We start from the raw sequence: 10,375 nt of genomic DNA, 5'->3' as shown, positions 1-10,375 counted from the left end.
ATCTGTTGCAAGATGACTCCGCACTGGGGTTAGTTAATTTCGCCATCTCATAGTTACAGCTTTGTGTATGTGTGCCCTTATCTTTCTTTTCTAATTTTTCTTAAACACATTCCAATTTTATGATAAGAAAAAAAATTGAAGAAAATAATCAGGAAAGACACACTTGTTCTGAGTGTATAAGAACATTTAATTTTTGGTTTAAGAACTCAGACATCATGTTGGCTTTTTCTACAAGGACTCTGGTTACAAGTAGACACCCTCTTCCCCCAGTGAATGCAACTGTTATACTTAGTGGCCTAGTCTACTTGGGCTGAGAAAACTTTGTCATTGTATTTGTTGCCTAAAACAGGTGACTTAGACATTTTTGTTCCTTTCTTGGAGAACTCCACCATCTCATTTTTCTCCAGCTTACCTTGAGAAAGACAAGGGAGGTGGTAGTTTATATTGGCAGGATTGAAAGAGAACATAAAAATGGGCGGAACACATATTCAATGATGGATGGGATGTGAACATTTTTGGCTTAAAAATCAGTTTTCCCTTGCTCTTGTACTCAGGCCAAGGAAGCACCAATTACTTTGGGTCTTTCCTGGAGTAATTAATTCACCTGGAATGCCTTCCTCTCCTCCCTTCCTGTAGTCCTGTCTCCAGAACTTGTTTTCTGTATTCAAAGGACCTTTACCGAGGGCCAGCCTAGAGACAGAGCTACTAGATGAAGAGGGCAGGGGCAGAGGGCAATGGGGTGGGGGGGGGGCACAGGCATGCGGGCACTCACACCCTCCACTCCTTGTCTGAGTTTGGTGCATCCGGCCCACGGCTCTCGGTAAGGGGAGAAGGCAAGGGCCCTGGGACCCAAGCTCTGCAGGGTATCACTCAGAGAAGTGGAGAGAGTGGGTGCAGGCCCTACAGGACTGAGAAGGGAACCAGCAGGGCCAGAATGAGTGATGGGTATGGGGTGCGCAGGGGTGGCTTCCCAAGAAATGCAGGTCGTAGGGGTGACATGCAAGGAGTGGGGAGAAACCAGTGGTGCAAATGGCAGAGGCAAAGACCTCTCTCTCTGTCACATCTCTGCACGTCTGACCTCTTTCTGGGTCATTGTGGCTACAGACAACCAGCTGCTGTTGCTTCATGTAGAGAAGCATCCAGTGGGTCATGCTGTTCTAGAAAGGGGGATACAGACAAAACCAGGATGCGGTCCCTGCTCTGAGGAGTTTGCAGCCCCCGTGCTGTGCTCCCTAATCAGGGCTGCGTGTCAGAGTCAGCCCGGAGCTTTAGAACATGCACCTTCACGTTTCTGCCATCTGAGAACCTGCCTCTAGCGAAATGATGAGCAGGGGAGAAAGTCAGCACCCCTGTCTCCCAGGCTCTCGGCTGAGTGCATCATATTGCAGGGGGTGAAATACTCAAGCTGGTGTTCCTGAGCAGACCCAGCTCAGCACACAACAACCAACTACACACAGTTCTTCTCAGCCTGACACTCAGTGAAGTCACATCAGTTACTCTGAGAGCAGCTATGGAAATTAGCGAATGGTAAAAACCAGGGCATCTCCCTCTCTAGAAAGCCAGTTGTTAAACATTTCCTGAAACACCACAGTATGTGTCTATATAATCTCATTTAACCTAATCTTCATAATAAGCCCAGATTTTATGTATGGAATAACACTTTACTGCTTTCTAATCACTTTGAAATATGTTACCTTGCTATCATAATAGCCCAGGAGAATAAGTTAGGGTAGTATTGCTATCCTCATTTTATTTTATTTTTTTATTAAAATTTTTTTAATGTTTATTTTTTGAGAGAGAGAGAGAGCAAGCTGGGGAGAGACAGGGAGAAGGAGAGAGAATCCCAGGCAGGCTCTACATTGTCAGCGCAGAGCCTGACATGGGGCTCAGTCCACAAACTGTGAGACATGACCTGAGCCAAAACCAAGAGTCGGATGATTAACTGACTGAGCCATCCAGACACCCTGCTATCCTCATTTTAAAGAAACACTGGCTCAGAGAGGTCACCCAGTGAGGAGGGCAGACCCAAGCTGAAGAAGCCCAAGTTTGACTCCCAGCTGTACTCTTCCTATTCTGGCAAGCATGGCCCCAGTGGTCAGATTTCCGGTTCTGAGTCCGTGTCTTGACCGCAAGGGCTGGAGGGACCAGACCTGACCCCGTTCTCAGATATCTGGTAACAGGAAGTTTCCCTAACACTGGCAGGTGTAGCTTAATAAACGACCTTCCCGCTCTGCTTATTTTTGTGCATGGAGTATTCTCATGCTAAGTTCAGGGCCTAAATAGGCAGGTTTAAAGGGGGTTTATATTTTGAGGGGGGTGTGATGTGCCCGGGAAATGCGCCTTTGGCTGGCATGGAAAGAAGGGAATCCGGAACTTTAAAAAACCCACTCCATTAAGGTCTTGGCTGAGGCCATGGGAATTTCCAAATATTTCACTGGTTCTAATTGAGGTAGCAGTGAGTTGGAGGCTAGTATGAGGCTTGGAGATTTATGTCACCATGGAAAATTCCCAGTAGACAGGGAGCTAATTCTCAAATGGTGAAAATAGCAGCAAACTCAACCAGTGCCAACGGATATTACCTGCTGGGGACAGAATGTGCCCTGAGGAAGAAAGGAAGAAGAGACTCCTCATTCTCAGGGTGCCGTTCCTCCACTTCTTGTCTTGTCAGGACCTACTTGCTGTCTGCTGGGGTGAACCATGGAATGAAAAGCTGGTCACATCATGGAAAAATCACACTGAAAGACTTTTTTAAAGACAGAATTTTCCTTTATGTCTGAGGTTCCGGTGGCTGGGATTGTTCTACTCACGTGAACAAACACCCGTGTAGATCACCACAGTCAGAGTTCCTTGTGTGTCTATCATACTCTCTGACCCTACCTGGAACTTCCACGGAGGGTGTCAGGTATCATTTCCTCTCTATGTGCTGAAGGATGTCCTGTCCGAGGGATGAGCTTCCAGATGGCACCAGATGGAAAACTGGGGGGAGTCGTGGTCTGTGGAGCAGCCCATGACATCAGGACTGCAGAGGCTTCTGAATGGATGGGGTCAGAGCCCCCGGGTCTCTTGGCAGAAGGTAGATGATTCCTTCACCAAGCTGTGTCCGTCCCTCCAGCCGCCATGCTGCCTACCACCCCCAGGCTGGGCACAGAGTGCGCACTGTTTTCTTTGGAATCCATAAACACAAACGTGCCCCCAGAAGTATCTCAGACAACGTGGACCAGCAGCAGTCCAAGAGTGTTTGTGCAGAGCCTGCAGGGTTGAAACATGAGCAGGACCACTGCCAGGTGGGCCCACCCGTGCTTCAGCAGGGAACCCTCCTTGGGAGATCTCATGTTGTGATGAGAGATGTAGAAGGACTCAGAATTTCAGACTCAGGGTGTGAGGGAAGATTGGAGGTGACTGGTGTCAATAGAAGAGTCAGCAGGAAGAAGGTGCAGGATAAAGCACGTTCACTGGCCACCATTCTGGGAAACCTGGCTGCAGTGTGGTTCCCAGACCCGCAGCAACCGGCATCACTTGGGGATGTGTTAGAAATGCAGAGTGTCCAGCCCCACCCTGATCTCCTGACTCACAATCTGTACAACAAAACCCTGGGGAATTCTGGTGGATTTAGAGGTTGAGTGTCTCGCGACTCTGAATGAAACCAGACAGGCTTCTCCCCACTGACTAAGACCAGGTCCAGGGCACTTCCGGGTGCCGGTGTACTTATTATACAGTAACCTACAGAGGTTTACAATAGAGAGTCAATGGGGAGAATCTCTTTTCCTTTCTCTCTTTCACAGACACAGACACACACAAACACAGACACAGACATACACACGTGCACACACATATGTGATATCAAAAAGGACCTGGAGTCAGAAGCGATTTGAAGTTTCACGGCTGGCTCTGTCACTTAATAACTTAATACTCATGGGACCTCAGCCAAGTCTCTGACTTCTCTGAACATGTCTCCGTAAAAAGGAGGTAGTCAATGACTCCACTGAGCTGGGGACTCACAGGTAGTGAGCAGTAAACATTTTACATGTTTTGACTCATTTAATTCTGTGGACAGCCCATATGATGCTACACTCTTATTGCCCACATTTGACAATGTGGCCCTGGGGGCGCTCACCGACCTGCTGGAGATCCCACAGCTTGAGGGTGGCAGAGTGAGGCCCCTACTCTGTCCATACCCCATGCTGGGACACAGCCGAGTGACCAGTAGACTGGCGTGGAACCCGTGGGGTGATGGATGTGAGCCACACAGGCCAGGACCTGAGCCCCCAGTAAACGATCGCTTTCAATATTATACATGCACAGGAGAAAGTTGGAGAAGATGTAGGCCTTAATTAGGCATTAATGTGATTTCTTTATGACACTTTTTCATGTCTGTGTTTCCCTGAAATTAATGTCTTTCTTTTGTTATGAAAATAAGAAATTGTCATTTATAAAATCCCTCTTTTTATTCTTTTTTAAAATGTGTTTAATTTATTTTGAGAGAGAGAAAGAGAGAGAGAGAGAGAGAGAGAATGAGTGGAGGAGGGGTAGAGAGAGAGAGCGAGTGAGAGATTCCCAAGCAGACTCCATGCTGTCAGTACAGAGTCTGACATTGAGCTCGATCCCATGAACTGTGAGATCATGACCTGAGCCGAAATCAGGAGTCAGACACTCAACTGACTGAACCACCCAGGTGCCCCTAAAATCCCTCTTGGCTTGCTTGTATGAGTTGCTCCTATGACTTGCTCATTCCCAGTATGAGGGAGAGAAGGAGAGAAACCTTTCAGAGCCTGAGCTAAGCTCCTAACTGTAGAAGCACAGAGGACACTTGCCTCAACTCTGAAAAAGCAGCCTATCTCCATCTCGCTATCCAGAAGTCACAACAAACAACCTGGAGAAGGGCAGGGCACACACTTGCAGCAGGGCTTAAGGAACTCCCTGAGGTTTACATTTCAGTATCTTCCCACACCAGGGACCAGAACCTTTGGGGAGGGGGATGGCCTTGCCTCCCTAGTTCCACTGCATCCAGAATGAACATTCTCAACAATAAACCTTTCAGTGCATAAAGTAATGGCATGGAAGAATGCATGTATTAGAGACTCAGGGTTAACGACTTTCTAAGTGTGGAAAATTTCCTCCCAAAGTGTTTCCATATATAGAAAACTCAACATAATAAATGACGAGGGTTCACAGATCTTGGCGGCAGCGGTAGCAGGGGGCAGAGTGAGGAAGGAGAAGGAATTCCCAATTCCCAGGGCCAGCCATCCCATAACTGACTTCCTGACTACTATGCCACCAATGGTTTCTTCATTGCATCCATCCAGGAGCTCTTTGGATAAATAATCTAAGTGAAAATCAGATGTATTATATTCTTAAAAAATTTTTTTTTAATGTTTATTTATTTTTGAGAGAGAGAGAAGCAGAGCACAAGTGGGGAGGGACAGAGAGACAGGGAGACACAGAATCCAAAGCAGGCTCCAGCCTCTGAGCTGTCAGCACGGGCTCGAACCCACAAACTGTGAGATCATGACCTGAGCAGAAGTTGGATGCTTAACCAACTGAGCCACCCCAGGCACCCCTTATGTATTATTATTCTTAAAGTCATTGACAAATCCCCTAATATAGATTACATGTCTCCCAGCCCTTCTGTACCAGAAGTGCTTGGGAGGTTGAGAATGTCACTGGTCACATTGTCCTCTTCTCTTGTGTCCCTAAAGGGCTTTATTGGGCAGCTTCATTAATGGTTGTCAAATACTCACTTGTCTCAGGCATTTTTAACCTGCTAGGAGCTTGTTGGATCAAACAAATGAACTAAAACCACCCCTGATTCTCTGCTGACTACATTTACCAAGATTAATTCCTATAATTATCAAGTTGCTGCCTAAGCCAACTACTCACAACCTTCCCGGCTGAGCCATCTTTTGGATCTTGACAGCTGTGAGCCTCCTCATCCCCGTGGGTGGAGGAAACTGGTAGGGGCCCAAGAGACGGGAGGATTGCTGAAAGCTGAATCTCACTAATGCTGCCCAAACTTTCCCTCCTGCAGCAAGGAAGGGTCCAGTTTTAGCACAGAAAGTATACTCAGAGATGTATCAAAAATGCTTAACCAAAGGGAATTATGAATCAATGGTTCTGGGATTACAGCTGCCCAAACAGGTCTCTTCCAACTTGGGCTAGTTGCCCAAGAATGAGGGACCCATCCAAGGCTCTGAGTGTATTTCCTCAAAAATCAGAAAGGCCCTAGAGGAGGTCTGGGTCCTAGATGGGCCTCCAGAAGAATGGCAGCATTTTCAGTCTTAGATGGAGCCCTTGTTGTAGCATGGGAGACGTGAGACCTGTATTGGGTATGGGCTTGTGGCTGTGATGTCCATTTTATTGAACAAGGTGACATCCATCTCCTGAGAGATTGTCCGTGAGCCCTGGGCACACGTTTTGACTTAGAAAGTTTTAGCACCGTAGAAGGAAAGGTCACCATGTTATTTTAAACTCAAACTTGATACTTGGATGTATTAATGGCCTGGCATACAGGGGTTGAAAAGTAAGTTCTCACTCCTCTAGCCACTGTTCAAGGCCTTAGCCACATGTCATTTTGAGGTCATGGCTCTACATTTTGAGAAAGATTAAAGTATCCAAACAGATACCAAGAAGAAGAAGGAGAAAGAGAAGGAGAAGGAGAAGAAGAAACAGCATGAAAAGAAAGGTTGGAATTAGGTCTTATGCAGAATGTTTAAATGTGTTGGGAAAAAAGCCACATGACAACCAAATCTCTGTGTTTAAAGAAAAGAGCATTGCTTATACAAACAGTGCTGATCTGTTTTCTACTATCAGCCAATTAAATGATTTTATTGCCAGTCTCCCATGAGGTTCCATCTTGGGCCATGTAGGCAGTGAATAAGAATGTCTTCTAAGGGAAGACCCTGAGGATTCAGTTCTGGAGAGGGAGCGTGAGGAACAGCTTCACCTCCATGAGCCATGCAAACAAGGGCCTGTCAAGCTTAAGTGGTACTTCCCGAGCTTACCTGGCGACCTGAGGGAATGGAGAATTCTAGTGAGGAAGCTTGAAAGACATGATGGCCAACAGAAAGGTAAAGAAATACTTAATCTTAAGGTTGATTAACTACTGAATAAAGGCTGTGAAAGAAAGAGTGGGCCTTCTTTCCTTGGGGAGGCTTAAGAATGGTAGCCACCTTCCTCATTTTAAGGATCCTCTTGCCTGGAGTTGTAGCAGGATTCTTGTATAGAGAGTCGTGATGCTGAGGCTTTTCTTTCCGGGAAGAACTTTATTCTTACCGGCACTGCTCAGTTGGGTTCGTACCCGAAGAACTGAGCCCCAAATGCCACATGGCGTAGTTTTTTTAATGTATTTTCCGCTTCTTTGTCTCCCATATATGGTAACGTAAAACATGCAGTATGATTAAGTGGTCTCATGTTACAAGGTCATGAGGGATGTTGTCCGGTATGTGTATAACCAGGTTGCCTTGAGGTTTTTTTTTTCCCTTTCCTTAGGGAGGGGACCCTACCACATTACCCCCTTTAATGCTCGGACCTCTCTATTTTGGGTCAAAGAGCATCATCTTGGTTTAGGTGTTTATATTTTTATAACATTATTACATGAGTGGCCGTCCTTTTTAAATCATGGCCTCAATGAGACTGGAGACAGACCATACAACCAAGGGAGCTTAGCAAGGTAGGATTAAGCAACCTCCCAGAATTAGGAGGATAATTTTTAGGAGAGTTTTGAATCCCTTGAAAGTTGAAAACTTTCCTCTAAATAACTCCCCGGGATTTTATCCATTTCAGGTCTGGACGGGGACATGAGCAATCCTTTTCATTTGATTTGTGATCTCTTCTATGACTTTTTTCTCATTATCTATCTGTAGGCAGCAGTTGTTTAGGTTAAACTTTTTACAAACTTTTTCCTCAGAAGCAAGTAGGTAATCTAAGGCCAAGCGATTTTGATAGATAGCATTGCATATTTTGGTTTGTTGTTTGGCTAGTCAGTTAAGAGCTCTAGCAGGTTTATTGGTTATAATTTTTATAACTGCTTGTAGTCTGATTATGTGGTTTAGCATGTAAATAGGAGTGCAGTAGCCCCAGGACTCATCCTCTGCCCAGGTGGCAGGGCCATAATATTGGATTATATGCTCGGGAGGCCATTTATCATCTTTTTAATTGCCAATTTGTAAGGCATGCTGCTTCCTTTGAGTCTCCGTGTCCCCATACACTTGGACTCCCAAATGTTCCCCTCTGGCAGTGGGGAGCAGGACGAAAGATGGATGAATAGTTTCCAGCACACATGACCCTGACCAGACTGAGGGAAGTACTATGTAGGCTGTCCTTCCACGTATCTAGTATAGTCCACCTGGGACCTGCCATTTGATGGCTGTGCTGACATTGTCTCAGTCCTCTTGGAGATGAGAGAACATAGACAAGGGGAGGGGGTCTCGCTCAAGGTGATCTGGGGTCCCCCACCATTGGGTTTTTCAGGCAGTTGAGTTACAGAATCTTTGGCATAGGCATGTTAAGTTTTTAATGGAGACAATGATGAACTTTTTCCCCACTAGGCAAGACAGTTTTTCCTAATAATTGAGTTTTTGAGAAGCCAAACCCCAGTTGTAACACAGGAGTATTTTGTTTTACTACAAGGTTTGTGGGGATCTAATTTTCTAGTCTCTTATGGCCATTGTTTCCCCATGTTGGTACCAATGAAGTATCCTATCCACAAAAGGAAGGTGAATGTTAACAAAAACCTCTCACCACATTTCCAACTGGTCGGGGTGGCCTCGGCCAATCCTATGGCAAAGAGTAGAGCAAGAATCACAATAGTAGTGAGAAACAAGGTGTGACAGTGCATCATAGTAAGGAAACATCTAGAAAATAAGGACAGTCTTTTGTTGCATCAGACCATCGATTCCTTAAGCTTCTGCTGTGCGTAAATTAGTCTGCTTCTGGAGTGACTAAAGCAGAGCTGCAGTCTCCCGTAGTCTCTGGAGTTGCAGATTGCTTCTTCTGTATGGTCAGCTTGCACAGCGTTGATGGATCAGGAATGCACTCCGAGTTTCGAGACGCTGGCTTCACTCTGCTGTGGTGAATCCAGGGACCCACTTTGGCTACCTTTACTGCAGCAGGGGTGGACAAAATGATAGTGACTGGGCCCCTCCAGAGGGGTTTTAGAGGTTGGACATTTCACTCCTTTATCCATATTGAATCTTCTGGTGTAAAGGGGTGAGCGTCTGTGGTGATTCACAGGTAATTGCTCCCTGACCCAATGGTGTAAAGTGGTTAGGGTAGAGCCAAGGGCCTGTATCTGTTGTCTGAGGGTTAGGTTGTCTATCTCGTTTAGATCCCCTCCTTATGCCCTTGATAATGGGGGGAGGGTGCCCATAAAGGATTTCATAAGGGGAGAACCCCAGATGTTTCTTCAGCCTCCCACCTGCAGCTGCAGTCTGCCTCCCTGAAGGTCCCTTACCTCTTCCTGCCTAATGTTAACCCTTTCCCTATTTATTTCTCCCCTGGAACAGGGCCTGAAACTGCTGTTAGGGAACAAGGATGATGACTGTTCTGGCTTCTTCAAGCTGATAAGGGATGGTGTAGGGGTACAGCAGTTAGAGTCTACGCAAGGGTCAGTCCAGTGGCCCACAGTATGGTTTTACAGGAAGGCTGGCAGGCATGAGGCAGCATAAACATTAGCAGACACAGAGAAAAACACAAAGTAAAGATTATACTGACCAATAAGGTGGCATCTTAAGATAATGTTTACAGTTTCCAAACCTGACAAATAACTAGGAGAGACCCTGACGCTGTAGACAACACATGTCAGGGGATCTCTCATAACCCAGGTGATAGAGGAGCAGTAAATAATTAATGGTGCCTCTGTTTCTGAGAGTTTGGCCCTAACTTAATTTAAAAAAAAATGTTTAAAGCACCTAATGCTTGTGAGGTGTTATTTATAGTTTTGCTGAGTATAAGTAGACAGTTTGCTTTATTTCGAGGTATAAAAGTTTTCCAAGAGTCAGGAGTTCTACTAAAGAAAGAGTCAAGGTAGCCATCTACCATTATTAATTCGTAAATTTTTAGGTAAGCCAAACCTGGGTATTACTTCATAAAGCAGAATTTTTATTACTTTTTGTGCCTTTTCTGTCTTGTATGGGGAAGGCCTTTACCCAATTAGTAAAAGTGTTAACCCATACCAACAGATGTTGGAATTTTTTTGACCTTGGCAGATGAGTGAAACCTAACGGTCAGTCTTTTCTGGATGGCCTCCAGTTTCTTGATTGCCTGGGAGAGCAAGTTTGTGGTTGAAAGGATTGTTCCTAAGACACACTTCACAGGCTGATACTACTTGCAGAATTGTCCTTGACAAATTTTTTTTTCAGTAAACATCTTTTGGGCCATT

The sequence above is a fragment of the Panthera pardus genome, unplaced genomic scaffold, assembly GCF_024362965.1.
Source record: "Panthera pardus isolate Hobbes unplaced genomic scaffold, ASM2436296v1 HiC_scaffold_26, whole genome shotgun sequence".
NCBI classification, from domain to species: Eukaryota; Metazoa; Chordata; class Mammalia; order Carnivora; family Felidae; genus Panthera; species Panthera pardus.
This window is presented reverse-complemented; position numbering follows the sequence as displayed.